Source organism: Schistocerca cancellata, chromosome 4 (assembly GCF_023864275.1).
Source record: "Schistocerca cancellata isolate TAMUIC-IGC-003103 chromosome 4, iqSchCanc2.1, whole genome shotgun sequence".
In the NCBI taxonomy this organism is placed as follows: domain Eukaryota; kingdom Metazoa; phylum Arthropoda; class Insecta; order Orthoptera; family Acrididae; genus Schistocerca; species Schistocerca cancellata.
In genome coordinates, this window is record NC_064629.1 from 766,416,552 (window position 1) to 766,431,225 (window position 14,674).

General features: G+C 42.5%; 1 pseudogene; it reads left to right on the forward strand.

Moving 5' to 3' along the window:
* Window positions 1–14,216: 14,216 nt before the first annotated feature.
* LOC126186100 (5S ribosomal RNA) lies at window positions 14,217–14,334 on the forward strand (annotated as a pseudogene).
* The last annotated feature ends 340 nt before the right edge of the window (window positions 14,335–14,674 follow it).

Below are 14,674 nucleotides of genomic sequence, written 5' to 3' on the forward strand. Positions count from 1 at the left end.
ACACCATCTTCAAAGCAAATTTTTTGCATTCTGTATCCTCATCTTGTGCCTTTCTCCAGTTCTCAGTATTTCGGCCTGTTACTTCCAAAAGTGCTATTTTCCGACTTAAGCAATCTACATTCGTGTGTTTTTTGCCTGGTTTATGGATAACTTCGAAATCCATTTCGGGAAGATATAGGGCCCAACGTGTGAGACGACTAGATGGATCCTTTAACCCAAGCAACCATTTTAAAGCTGTGTGGTCTGTAATAACCTTGACTTTCCTACCATACCAGTAGCATTTAAAGTATTTGATGCCATAAATAACACTTAACAATTCTTTCTCCATTGTGGAATAATTTCTTTCTGCCGTTGTTAGTTGTCTCGAAGCGTAGGCTATGGGGTGTTCCGCGCCGTTAATATTCTGACTCAAAACAACTCCTACTGAATGACCACTTGCGTCACAGGATAAAATAAATTCTTTGTTATCATCTGGGTAGGCTAATACTGGACTGTGTGTTAACTTATCTTTAAGGGTTTGAAATGCTGATTCACAATTTTCAGACCAATGAAATTTTGCACCCTTTTTCAATAATTGGGTTAAGGATCGGGTAATTTCAGCAAAATTTTGAACATATTTTCGGTAATACGATGCGAGACCAATGAAATTTTGTACTTCTTTAACGCGTTGTGGTGTTGGGAAGTCATTAACAGCCGAAATTAATCGAGGATCTGTTTGAATTCCTTTTTCACTAATGACATGCCCTAGGTATGTATCCTCTGTCAATGCAAAACTACGTTTTTCCATATTTAATGTTAATTTAGCTTTTCTAAGTCTCTGAAAAACATTACACAGACGCACAGCATGTTCATTAATGTCTTTGGAGAATACAATAATATCGTCTAGATATACACGCCATTGCTGAGTTTTGAGTCCTCGCAATACTCCATCGAGTAGTCTTTGAAAAGTTGCTGGTGAATTTTTCAAACCGAAAGGCATTCTTTTAAATTGCCAGTGGCCTCCAGGGGCAGAAAATGCTGTTTTATACCTATCTTCAGGTGCAACTTCCAATTGATGATATCCGCCACGTAAATCGATTGTTGAAAAGTATTTACTGTTACCTAAACTGTCAATGATATCTGTAATGTTTGGAAGAGGATAAACATCTGAGATGGTTTGTTTGTTGAGGTGTCTGTAGTCACAACAAAATAATTACGATATTTGAATTATAAGGCGAATCAGAATATTCTATAATTCCATCTTTTAGATGCTGTTCTAAAAATTCATCCAGTACTGGCTGTAAGTGATGCGGAACTCTATAAGGCTTCCTATAAACTGGGGGGCTATTTCCTGTTGGGATCCTATGCTGTGTGATATCTGTTGCTGGTAATGGACCTTCTGCATTAAATAAATCTTGGAACTCAACTAAAACTGCTTCTATCGTGTCTCTGTCATTTCCTTTCAAATGCTCAATCTTCTGGCGTAATGCGCTTTTATAGGCGTGTGGTTTCTGACCATCATTAATATCTGACCAAATGAAATTTTCTTCTTCAAAAGCACTACTGTAGCTACTAATATTCCCTTATGCAACTCTTTGTCTTCCACTCCGAAATTGTCAATATGTACCGGTACTTTTCTTTCTCCCTCAACGTCTTGAACCCGTACAACACTTCTGCGTACAAAACAATGCGATACATATAATTCCTCATGTTCCTCTAATGGCTCTATTAGACACACTGTATCTGTAGGTACTTCGGGGTCAACGGTCATCCAGAAAAGTTTTCCTGAGCCAAATGGTATCTTATCCCGCGAATCAACCTTCAAGGACGTTGCATGCAGTGTAGTTGATTTCGCCTTCCGGTTGGGGAAATCTTGCGGCAGAAGGCCCTTTGCAGCGGTGTCACCTAGCTGAAACATTATTCCGCTAAGTTCACTAATTTATTTACTTAAGTTCCACTCAACAGATGTGCCTCCTGTCGTACATGGTACGCTACTGAGGAGATAGAGGTCTACTCTCCCTCATATATACTAACTTGTCAGCTTCGATCCAACTGTTTTCTGATGATGGAAATCCTAGCCATTTAAACAGTGCTCTATTCCCATGACATCTTATCACGCGCTTGATGAGAACTACATCTGGTTCAGAACTCTTCTGCAATTCCTCCATGTAAAAGCATCCTGCAATTTCTTCGCCCTTGCCGTCCTTTAAGATGTATGTCCTAGGGTTGGTTCGTTGCACTTTGGGTACTATGAATATCTCAGCCGACCAATTTGGTAAGTACGATTTCTCGAACGCTGCCTTGTGTTTTGAAATACGTACTAAGTCGCCTATATTGAACCTCTGTTTGCGAGGCTCGAGCGTTTTAATCGGGAAATATACTGTGTCCATGAGTGAATTATCGCGAGCATCGATCAGTCTCATTTTTATTGTACTATGTTTGGTTCGATTATACTTTGTAATTATCTGTGGGAGGATATCTACCCACTTGTACGAACCGTGAAGATTAAACTGCATCCACATTTGAGCTTTGACTGTTCTGTTCAACCGCTCGACGATACTAGCTTTAAGGTGGGTAAACGTGGAGTAGTGGTGTATGCCATACCGCTCCATCACAGTTTTGAAATGTTCACTGTAAAACTCCCCACCGTGATCGGTTTGAAGATTGGCTGGGCATCGATTCGTTCCTGTCTGCAGCAGACGCTCGAACACCCAGCAATATCTGTACCGGTTTTCGTTTTCACAGGTAATGCCCATGCAAATTTATAGTATGTGTCAATAACCATTAAAATGTATCTGAATCCTTTATTATGAGGTGAATATCGATTCATATCTACAAGATCAGCTTGCCACAGGTCATCCAGCCCTTTAATCATGACATGCCTACGAGGGTATGTTTTGCGTGCTGGCTTGTGCAGTTCTCGAACCACGGTCTCCATACTTATTTGATGATACCTCTCTCTCGAAGCTCGGAGATTATGGATACAACCTCATTCGAATGAGCTGTATCGCCCGCAGCAGCCGAAGCCATCAACAGTCGAAGTCTGTCTATTAGTTCATCTGGGTCATCGTAATATATTGCTCACTCCTTTATGCTGAAAGTCCACACCCTCACCAACACCTTTAGCTTGCTCATTGAGTAAAGGTTGTATAATGGTAGTGTGTTTAGAGTTTTCAGGCTTTTTCAGTGTTCCGTCGGGATTTTTTATACAGATCAGTCAAGTATTTTCCGATAGACTTTGCGATCATCGGCAGAGTATTTTAAGTTTTTTGGTGGCCTTAGGAAGATTAGGTTCATTAAGCCAGGTGTTCTTTTAAACTCTGTACCTCCGATGCGTATTGTGCTGTCGGGTAAAGTTATAGTTTGAGAGCCTAGCATGTATGGTCTCGCTCTGCTGACACCAAACGTTCTATCTATCTTAACGGTCGGATACTGGTTGGTGAATTCTGCGACTGGGTCATTATTATGCAAAGCTATCTTGGCGATAGATTCGGTAACACGTTCAAAAGTTTCATTCAGTGTTTGCTCGCGATCTATATGTCCCAACTTCAGCAAACGTAATTTCTCTCGAACTGCTTTGCGCGCCTGAATGACTTTATGCTTTGTCGACATCTCGAAGAATATTAATCAGAACTCTGAATATCACGTGGTTTTATATTTGCTTTGTTGTACTTCTTCTTCTCCTTTTTTCCTACGCCACCTTCTTCTATAACAACGGCCTCGGCTTCTATCACGCCCTCAATTGCGCTAATTCTGTTCCCTATCCGGTTTTGGTTAATGGCAAGAAGTTTCTGGGTGTCCTTTAATTCCCTTGCAACTTTAACTAGTCTGGACTCAAGATTTTTAAATTTGATATCGGTATACATTCGGGCATTCTGTCTTTGCACACCTAATCTCTCAGACTGATCGTCCGCCATGCGTGCGAATTTGTCCATGGTGAGGTGTTAACTGATGGGATAAGGTATTTTCGTACGTTTATATATGGAGAAAGTCTTGGAAGTTCCGGCTATACCTACCGTCATTTAGTGTACGGGTTTTATCAATAACGAGAAAGCCGTAATGTGAGTGGTTCCAGCAATCAGCACATATCTTTACAAATTCATTGTATGACATGTCGGTCCCTACGTGAGCATGGTAAATGTGCTTTAAATTGAGGTTGTCTTGTTTGAATCATATAATGAGATCTGCGTTGTCCCTCACCAGCTGTTTTGGGATTCTGGAATACGTCTGACTCAGATAAAATACATCAACACCCGTATGACGGCCAAAGCAGAAATATTTACGGATTTGATCTTGCTTTTCAACAGCGACATCGTCAAATATGAAAGCAGTGTTAGGCTTTACCTCTTCAGGTCGTCGCTTTCACTCAAGGCTCTGTACGTTACACCGTCTACTCCATCTAATATTTTCTTCAGTAACTGGTACTTGGGCTGAAAGAGTGATTTGAGAAGACGAAAAGGTGCTCGAAGCGGACTACGTCTATGTGCGTTAACAGAGCCAGGAGGACATTTGTCTTACCACAGCTGGATGGACCTACAATTATAGCTCGTATGCTGTCAGGAAGGAGCTGTCCATTCTTGTTGGTCTTCTGGTCTTGGTCATCATCACAGGAACAGTCACCTACAACAAAGCCCTTGAGGCGAGGGTGTTTCACCCAGCCCGCCATGATACCTACTGTGTGGTAGGTCAAGGTGTGGAATAGGCTTTTATATGATTAAAAATATGTGTTTGTGTGTGGTCACTATAGCGCAGTCACCTTACCAACTGAGCTACAACGGCTACACAATAGAATGAACTCCAGGTGGTATATTTAAAGGGAAGGTTGTCATATAGATTAACGTAGGTGACATTTTGTCTTGACAAATAAAAAACACGCAATGACAAATTTAATAGTAGAAAATAATATATTTATTTATTGAAATACACTCCTGGTTGGTTGGTTTGGGGAAGGAGACCAGACATCGTGGTCATCGGTCTCATCGGATTAGGGAAGGATTGGGAAGGAAGTCGGCCGTGCCCTTTCAGAGGAACCATCGCGGCATTTGCCTGGAGCGATTTAGGGAAATCACGGAAAACCTAAATCAGGATGGCCGGACGCGGGATTGAACCGTCGTCCTCCCGAATGCGAGTCCAGTGTCGAACCACTGCGCCACCCCGCTCGGGAAATACAGTATTTACAAATATGATCAGCATGAGAAAAAATCAGTACATTCTTTTTAAGCGGTGCAGCAGAAGTACAGTATTTGGAAAATAGCTGCTTCTTGTATACTTGAAATTCAGCACGTATATCTCATAATGTTATGGGTGAATTACAATAGTCCGGTATTCCGTCAGTATATTTGAGTTCGACATTTTCAACACTTATTCGAGGAATAGCACAAGACATGGGCACTGGTGTTATACACATACTAAAACAATGTTCTATATCATCTATGTGGATGCTACATGTGTGAAGCCAGTTAATGATGTCGGTGTATACTGCCTGAACATAAGGGCACCATCTATTTAGTCTCTCTATCGTACTAGTTAGAGCCATATCTAAATTGAACAAGTTATCAACAGTGGGGTGATGCATGAAAATACTATAACCATCAGCACTTTTAATTGTTAGTGTAGCATCATCATACATTGATAGAATACTCACAGTTAGACTGCCACAGTACATGTCCTGGTAGGAGTGGGATGGATAATATTCGGTAGTCATATGATTCTTGATGTGTGTTTTTAAACGACACAGTTCATCCCACTCATAGTCAGAAAATTTCACTTTAATATTTTTGAGCACATTTTCCAGCACTAACACAGTTGAGAGGCTACTGTATTGTGAAACTTCAAGTCCTACATGGATACGTTTTGAACCACTAAATGTTAACACATAGCATGAGGCGAATAGTAAAGGTTGAGGAGAAGCGGCGGGCGGTATCTTTTCGTCCACGATATCCACACCAGCGCGGTTAGCCTGCTGTTGTAGCACTGATGGTGGGATGTGGATTGTGAGATTATGATCAGTGGACGGTGCGTACGAAGGAGCCCAGTACTGTGAAGGCCCGTCAAGCGCAACCTCTGGCACCGACATTTACACATGGCTATCCTGCTCCAGCATGCTAAGAAGTTGAGCTACAGGATCCTACGTGGAGGAGTCCGAGGCCTTCGCTTGCATGGACCAGGACATGCTGGGACCTGCTGATGCTGGCGTCACGGGCGGAGTTGCTGGAGGACCAAGACGAATATCCATAAGAAATGATATGATGTTGGTAGAGAAATAATAATAATAGCAATAATAATAATAATAATAATAATCCTTTCTGGTTCTTCCTTGCTCTGAACCCACTATCCAACATGCTAAATAATACAAATTATGGATACAATATTACTGGAACATACCAACACAAAATCACACATTTGCTATACATGGATGATCTAAAACTATTGGCAGCAACAAATCAACAACTCAACCATTTACTAAAGATAACAGAAGTATTCAGCAATGATATAAATATGGCTTTTGGAACAGACAAATGTAAGAAAAATAGCATAGTCATGGGAAAACACACTAAACAAGAAGATTACATATCGGATAACCACAGCGACTGCATAGAAGCGATGGAAAAAACAGATGCCTATAAATATCTAGGATAGAGTCAAAAAATAGGAATAGATAATACAAATATTAAAGAAGAACTAAAAGAAAAATATAGACAAAGACTAACAAAAATACTGAAAGCAGAATTGACAGCAAGAAACAAGACAAACGCTATAAATACTTATGCTATACCAATATTGACCTACTCATTTGGAGTAGTGAAATGGAGTAACACAGACCTAGAAGCACTCAATACACTTACACGATCACAATGCCACAAATATAGAATACATCACATACATTCAGCAACTGAAAGATTCACAATAAGCAGAAAGGAAGAAGGAAGGGGATTTATCGACATAAAAAACCTACATTATGGACAGGTAGACAATTTAAGAAAATTCTTTCTAGAACGAGCAGAAACTAGCAAAATACACAAAGCAATCACTCATATAAATACATCGGCTACATCATTGCAATTTCATAACCACTTCTACAACCCTTTAGATCACATAACATCAACAGATACGAAGAAAGTAAATTGGAAAAAGAAAACACTACATGGCAAGCACCCGTATCATCTAACACAGACACGCATCGATCCACACGCATCCAACGCATGGCTAAGAAAAGGCAATATATACAGTGAGACGGAAGGATTCATGATTGCAATACAGGATCAAACAATAAAGACCAGATATTACGGCAAGCATATTATTAAAGATCCCAATACCACAACAGATAAATGCAGACTTTGCAAACAACAAATAGAAACAGTAGATCACATCACAAGCGGATGTACAATACTAGCAAATACAGAATACCCCAGAAGACATGACAATGTAGCAAAAATAATACATCAACAGCTTGCCTTACAACATAAACTTATAAAACAACACGTTCCCACATACAAGTATGCACCACAAAATGTACTGGAGAATGATGAATACAAATTATACTGGAACAGAACCATTATAATAGATAAAACAACACCACATAACAAACCTGACATCACACTCACCAATAAAAAGAAGAAAGTAACACAACTAATCGAAATATCCATACCCAATACAACAAATATACAAAAGAAAACAGGAGAAAAAATTGAAAAATACATCCAGCTGGCTGAGGAAGTCAAGGACATGTGGCATCAGGATAAAGTTGACATTATACCAATTATACTATCAACTACAGGAGTCATACCACACAATATCCACCAGTACATCAATGCAATACAGCTACATCCAAACATATATATACAACTACAGAAATCTGTAATTATTGATACATGTTCAATCACCTGAAAGTCCCTAAATGCAATATAACATATACCGTACAGTTAAAAGGAAGTCACGCTTGATCAAGGTCCGCGTCACTTTCCGATTTTGACCAGACATAACGTCTGAGAAACGAAAGAATAATAATAATAATAATAATAATTTGGGGACTCACCTTTCTGGTGTTGCTTGCTCCTCCTCCTCTTCTGCTGTGTTGGTGACTGACGCTTCATCATGACCGACTGGAACAGATATGGAGGAGCTGTGAGTGCTCCATATACAGGGTGACTCACCTAACATTACCGCTGGATATATTTCGTAAACCACATCAAATACTGACGAATCGATTCCACAGACCGAACGTGAGGAGAGGGGCTAGTGTAATTGGTTAGTACAAACCATAAAATAATGCACGGAAGTGTGTTTTTTAACACAAAACGTCGTTTTTTTAAATGGTACCCCGTTAGTTTTGTTAGCACATCTGAACATATAAACAAATGCATAATCAGTGCCGTTTGTTGCATTGTAAAATCTTAATTACATCCGGAGATATTGTAACCTAAAGTTGACGCTTGAAACCTCCGACGTTCAGTTGCGTGTTGTAACAAACACGGACTCCGGTCGGCGAGCATCATCTGCAGGGACATGTTTACGATGACGACCGTGTTTACGAGTGTGGCTGTAGTGTACTGTTGTGGTTTGGTCTAGCTGTCGCAGTGTCCGCATGTAGCGCTTGCTGCTATTGTTATTCTGCATTCGTCTCCGCACGCAGACGTGTTACCAGACGTCTGTGATAGTGTAGTGTTGTAGGAACTGTGACCATGGTGTATTCGAACTCTGAAAAGGCGGAGATGATACTCATCTATGGCGAGTGTGACGAAATGCAGCTGAAGCCTGCAGGGTGTATGCAGAACGGTACCCGGACAGAGAGCATCCAACGTGCCGCACATTGCAAAATATCTACCGCCAACTGTATGCAACAGGTATGGTCGTAGCACGCAAACGGGTCCTTAACAGGCCTGTCACAGGAGAAGCGGGTGCAGTTGGTGTGTTAGCTGCTGTTTTCATGAACCCACACATGAGTACACGGGACATTGCGAGAGCCGGTGGACTGAGTCAAAGTAGTGTCATGCGCATACTGCATCTTCACCGCTTTCACCCGTTTCATGTGTCGCTACATCAGCAATTACATGGTGATGACTTTAATCATTGAGTGCAATTCTGTCAATGGGCATTAACAGAGAATGCGTTGCAGTTCTACCTGTTTACCGATGAAGCGGGTTTCACAAACCACGGGGCAGTGAATCTACGAAACATGCATTACTAGTCCGTGGACAATCCTCGCTGGCTCAGACAGGTAGAGCGACAGCGACCGTGGACTGTAAATGTATGGTGCGGAATCATTGGCGACCACCTCATTGGTCCTCACTTCATTGCAGAGGCCCAAACAGCAGCAACATACATCGCGTTTTTACAGAATGATCTGCCAACGTTGCTCGAAAATGTCCCTCTGGAAACGCGTCGACGTATGTGGTATCAGCATGATGGTGCACCTGCACATTCCGCAATTAACACTAGGCTGACCCTTGACAGGATGTTCGACGGGCGTTTCATAGGACGTGGAGGACGCATAAATTGGCCAGCCCGTTCCCCTGATCCAGGACTTCTTTCTGTGGGGTACGTTAAAGGAGCATGTGTACCGTGATGTGCCTACAACCCCAGAGGATATGATACAACGTATTGTGGCAGCCTGCGGCGACATTACACCAGATGTACTGCGGCGTGTACGACATTCATTACGCCAGAGATTGCAATTGTGTGCAGCAAATGATGGCCACTACATTGAACATCTATTGGCCTGACATGTCGGGACACACTCTATTCCACTCCGTAATTGAAAACGGAAACCACGTGTGTACTTGTACAACACCCCTCATGGTAATGTACATGTGCGTCAGTGAAAAAGACCAGTAAAAAGGTGTTAGCATGTGGACGTAATGTGCTGTTCCAGTCTCTTCTGTACCTAAGGTCCATCACCGTTCCCTTTGGATCCCTACGTAATTCGGTGCTCTCCGATACACACGATCGAACAGCGGAGGAGTGGTATTCAAGCGTCAAATTTAGGTTACAATATCTCAAATGGTTCAAATGGCTCTGAGCACTATGGGACTTAACACCTGTAGTCATCAATCCCCTAGAACTTAGAACTACTTAAACCTAACTAACCTAAGGACATCACACACATCCATGCCCGAGGCAGGATTCGAACCTGCGACCGTAGCAGCCTCGCGGTTCCGGACTGAGCGCCAGAACCGCTAGACCACCGCGGCCGGCTCTCCGGATGTAATTAACATTTTACAATGCAACAAACGGCACTGATTACGTATTTGTTTATATGTTCAGATGTGCTAACAAAACTAATGGGGTTCCATTTAAAAAAACGTAGGTTTGTGTTAAAAAGCATACTTCCGTGCATTTTTTAATGGTTTGTATTAACCAATTACACTAGCCCCTCTCCTCATGTTCGGTCTGTGGAATCGATTCGTCAGTATTTGATGTGGTTTACGAAATATATCCAGCGGTAATGTTAGGTGACTCACTCTGTATAATACACGTTTTGTGCACTTATAAAATGCACTCAAGTGTCCCTGAAACAATACGTGCTGCACGACGGAAATTACTTTCTGCTGAAGCACTTCATTTACACCTCAATGATACACGACTACTAGAGAACACTGCTCTCTACGGCAGTCAATCCACTTGTATATTAACACCATGGTATCGCAGATATGAGGCAACACGTTACTAGGGATGAGAAAGGCCTTAAGGTTTGCAACTAAACATGATGCTCCTAGCTACTACTGAACAAGAATTTGATTATTAACGTGTCTTCGTAACCATGTGCGCGGCGTTCGACTCTCAGTCAGCATAGACTTTTTCGTCGCCTTATTTCTAGTTAAACGCGCGCACATCTCGCTAATGGTGGACCAACATTCGACATTTCTCGTCTGTTCCTGGTTAGACAACGACGGCGGTAGGCTCCGGGTTCGAATCCCGGTCAGGCGATACAACTTCAGTCGTCATTTAAGCTTTAAATCTCACTACTGGTGACAAACTGTGATATCTACATTCTGATTTTACGTACTTATTCAACAATCCGATTAGGTGCTGGGTTCGCATCCTTGTCACCAGCATTACATGATGGCATTTCAATTTTAAACATGTACATCTTTTGTTCCTTGACAATGCAACAATATACAACGTATTTCGAGGTTAATCACCAAGAAGCAAATTGTCATGTTGGGGTTCCTGATTTCGTACAAACATTATCGTCATTTACGTTCATGTTGAGAATTAATAACTGATACTTGTGCAAAAGTCAATATTTGACGTCTCTTTCTGCCTAGGGATCGAGTCTCGATAAGGCACAAAACTTTGCTTGGTTAACAATGGCTTTACATTTTGGGTTTGCACCCGGATCCAGAACGAAGACGTTGGTCATGTCATTTAAAGTACAACTTTGTGTACAAGTAACTGTTGATGTGTAACACTTTTGTCACTAAATGTAACTGGGTTTTCTCTTTTGATGCTAGTCAATTGTCAGGATGAGCATTCTAAAGCATTATGTCCGGGTGCAAAAAAATAAATCAATTAATTTTTCTCTCTTAACAACATGTGCGCAGGGTGGGTTCTTCCTTGGCTCGGGTATGAGGTAGAATGAAACAGCATTTTTACATATGATAAGTGTTTACTTACTCGATGTTCTGGCTCGGAGAGCGGCAGCTGTGTCGTTTGCGTAGCCTTCTGCTGCGGCAGCGGCGGCGGCGGCGTCTGATTACGCCTGGCGGTGTGTATCTCGTGTCGCCGTCTCGCCCAGCTGACTGGAGACGCGCATCGTGCTGTGGCCCGTTTAATTATTGAGAGCGGAGTCGTGCATCGGACGGTGATACCTTGGATGTGGCGCCCCAGTGTTTCTCTTCTCTAAGCGACCGCGTGTGTTGTGCGTCGGCCAGCTGAGCGGTGCGGCGGGGGAAGGCCAGTGTCCCGGACTCGAATAACGGACTCCCGCTTGCCGGTCCTCGGCTGTCAGATCTTCATCTCAGCTCACAGGTGACTGCTGAGGTGAGGCCGTCTCGTTCCCGTCCTCACGAGTCACCCGGGTACGTAAAAATCAGACTTCAAATACCTTGTAACTTCTGTCTTCTGGCGCCGAGGCTGCTGCTTGCTATTCCATTACAGCGGCGGACTTCGTGCGTCTGTGTATGATGTAGTCTCTTCTTGCATGACGGTCTTCAGCACCGAAACTGACTGAAAACAACTGCTACTCTTCTCTTCTTCCTTCGTCTTTTGGGCCCACTGCGTCTCGAGTATTTATTCACTCCAGTTTACTGGAGTTGAACGACTTCACGGTCATTGCCTCTTCTGTCACGTTGAAAAGCTTCTCGAAGTATCTTCTTAACGTCAGTCATTGGCTCTTGTAATGTAGGCGAGGGCCTTTGATCACATGTGACGACTGAGAAACACGTGAGCCGGTCATTGCCTCTTCTGTCACGTTGAAAAGCTTCTCGAAGAATCTTCTCAACGTCGGTCATTGGCTCTTGGAATGTAGGCGAGGGCCTTTGCTCACATGTGATAACTGAGAAACACGTGAGCCGGTCGGGCGATGCCCTGATGGCTGAATCGACAGCGTCCGCTTATGTGGAACTTGCTGACTTCACGGTCATCGTCTCTTCTGCTCTGCCCGCTGGGTGAAATGTAAGAGGAGATGCGAAAACCTTCCTATCGAGTGACACGTCCACGGTGGTGTTAGGCAGAATTCTGGTGAAATTTGGTGCTAATGTGACATCATTAAACAACCTTACACCTCACGCGAACTTCTGAAGTCTGGCCGTTTTGCCTCATATTTGCCTTTATATTTGAAGCATTGCCGTCCCCATGGGTGACGTCACTGGACCCCACGCGTTTACATTATTACAGCAGAAGACTGTAGACATCTTTGAGACAAATTTCAAGCTTATACGTCGTAATTGGAAATAATTACGAGGTTTCGAAAACGTGATCTTTTGTATCCTGCCTGGAAAGCTGCGCGTGGGTAGGAGCAGGAAAAGGTGAAAATCTCTCGGTACTGCAGTGTGAATTAAATTCACCTTTACTTAAGCAACAAGAGTTATACATAACTTTGCAGTGTGGTGCGAAGTGTCCTGGCCGTCTGCTCTTCATCGAATGTACTGAGTCTACAGTGGTGCTTGTAGAGCTGAACAGCGCCTGTTAGAGGGCGCTATCGCTGGTGTCGGTCGTAGTGCCAACTTAAGTACTTGAACTTAAGCCGTGGCACCTTAGCTATCGATACCACATGATTCTTTAATTCTATCGCGCAGTGTATTTTTGAAACTGGTAGTGTTGTACGTTAAAACACTCTTCAGACTTCCATGTCTAACCAGCCGTATAATGAGATTATCTGAAAATATTTTGAAGTGATAGCATTCAATTTATGCATGCGACAGTCTGTTCCTGAAATTTCAAAAATTAGTCGGGAGAAGTAAGATTTTTCCTTATGTGAGAAACTCTGGAGACCTACCTTGAAAAAATATTATTGTACTGAAATCGGAATGTGTTGCAATCGAGGAAATCTTGTCATTATGTAATCATTGGCCTACGTCAGGGGCGGCCAAGAATTCGGCTCTTAAGCCGTGTCCAGGCACACGTGCCATAGTGCTCGCCTTAATTGTACACTTCCCACCCCTGCCATGGCATGCTCACTGAGGAGGAGGTGGAATCTGTGAACGTGCTGCCTTTGTGTGGGAATGCATACGACTTGATATTATATTTCATATTTCTTAACAACATAAATCAGAGAAAAAACAAATTTAATTGTTTTGTGTGTGCTGGAAACATGATTTTTATCTGGTACAAACTGTCGGCGTATAGGCAGACGTGAACAATTCTGCAGATTTTCGCATTCAGATTGTCACGTAATCGTAACTTACTTAGTCTGATAAGCGAAAAAAGGTCTTTCACACACATAGTTGATCGAAGTGTTATAGCACTTTTGTAATCTCATAAATGAGATGCGGAAAATAATGTGTATGTCCTTGACTATTTTAACGTAAAAGAATTAGTCTTCAAAACGGGGATTACTTTGCAAACAAGCAGCTACAGCTGCACATGTACAGGAGGTCTTTCAACTGAAACGGCAGTGCTTTCTGATAAATGAATAAAGAACAGAAGTAACTATTATGCACTAAACTTCACAACAGATATTCAGTTACCTAATGATTCAATAAGATGTCACGTGTCAATGTGTTCAGTGTGGATGAAATGGTGATCTGATGCTTAAGTGAAAATACTGATAATTTATATTTAATATATCTTCTAAGGCCAGTGGCCTTGCCTTAGTGGTAACACCGGTTCCCGTTAGATCACCGAAGTTAAGCGCTGTCGGGCTAGGCTAGCACTTGCATGGGTGACCATCCGGTCTGCCGAGCGCTGTGGGCAAGCGGCGTGCACTCATCCCTTGTGAGGCAAACTGAGGAGCTATTTGGTTGAGAAGTAGCAGCTCCGGCCTCGCAAACTGACATACGGCCGGGAGAGCGATGTGCTGACCACATCCCCCTCCGTATCCGCATCCAATGACGCCTGTGGGCTGAGGATGACACGGCGGCCGGTCGGCACCGCTGGCCCTTCATGGCCTGTTTTGGAGGAGTTTTATATCTTTTAAACAAATAAAGTTACAGAGTCGATATTTACAACATTTGTCATTTTAATGGTGTAAGGTGTCAGGCAAATCCAACACCTTCCATGAAAACCCTGACATGATAGCAAATCCGGCAGTATG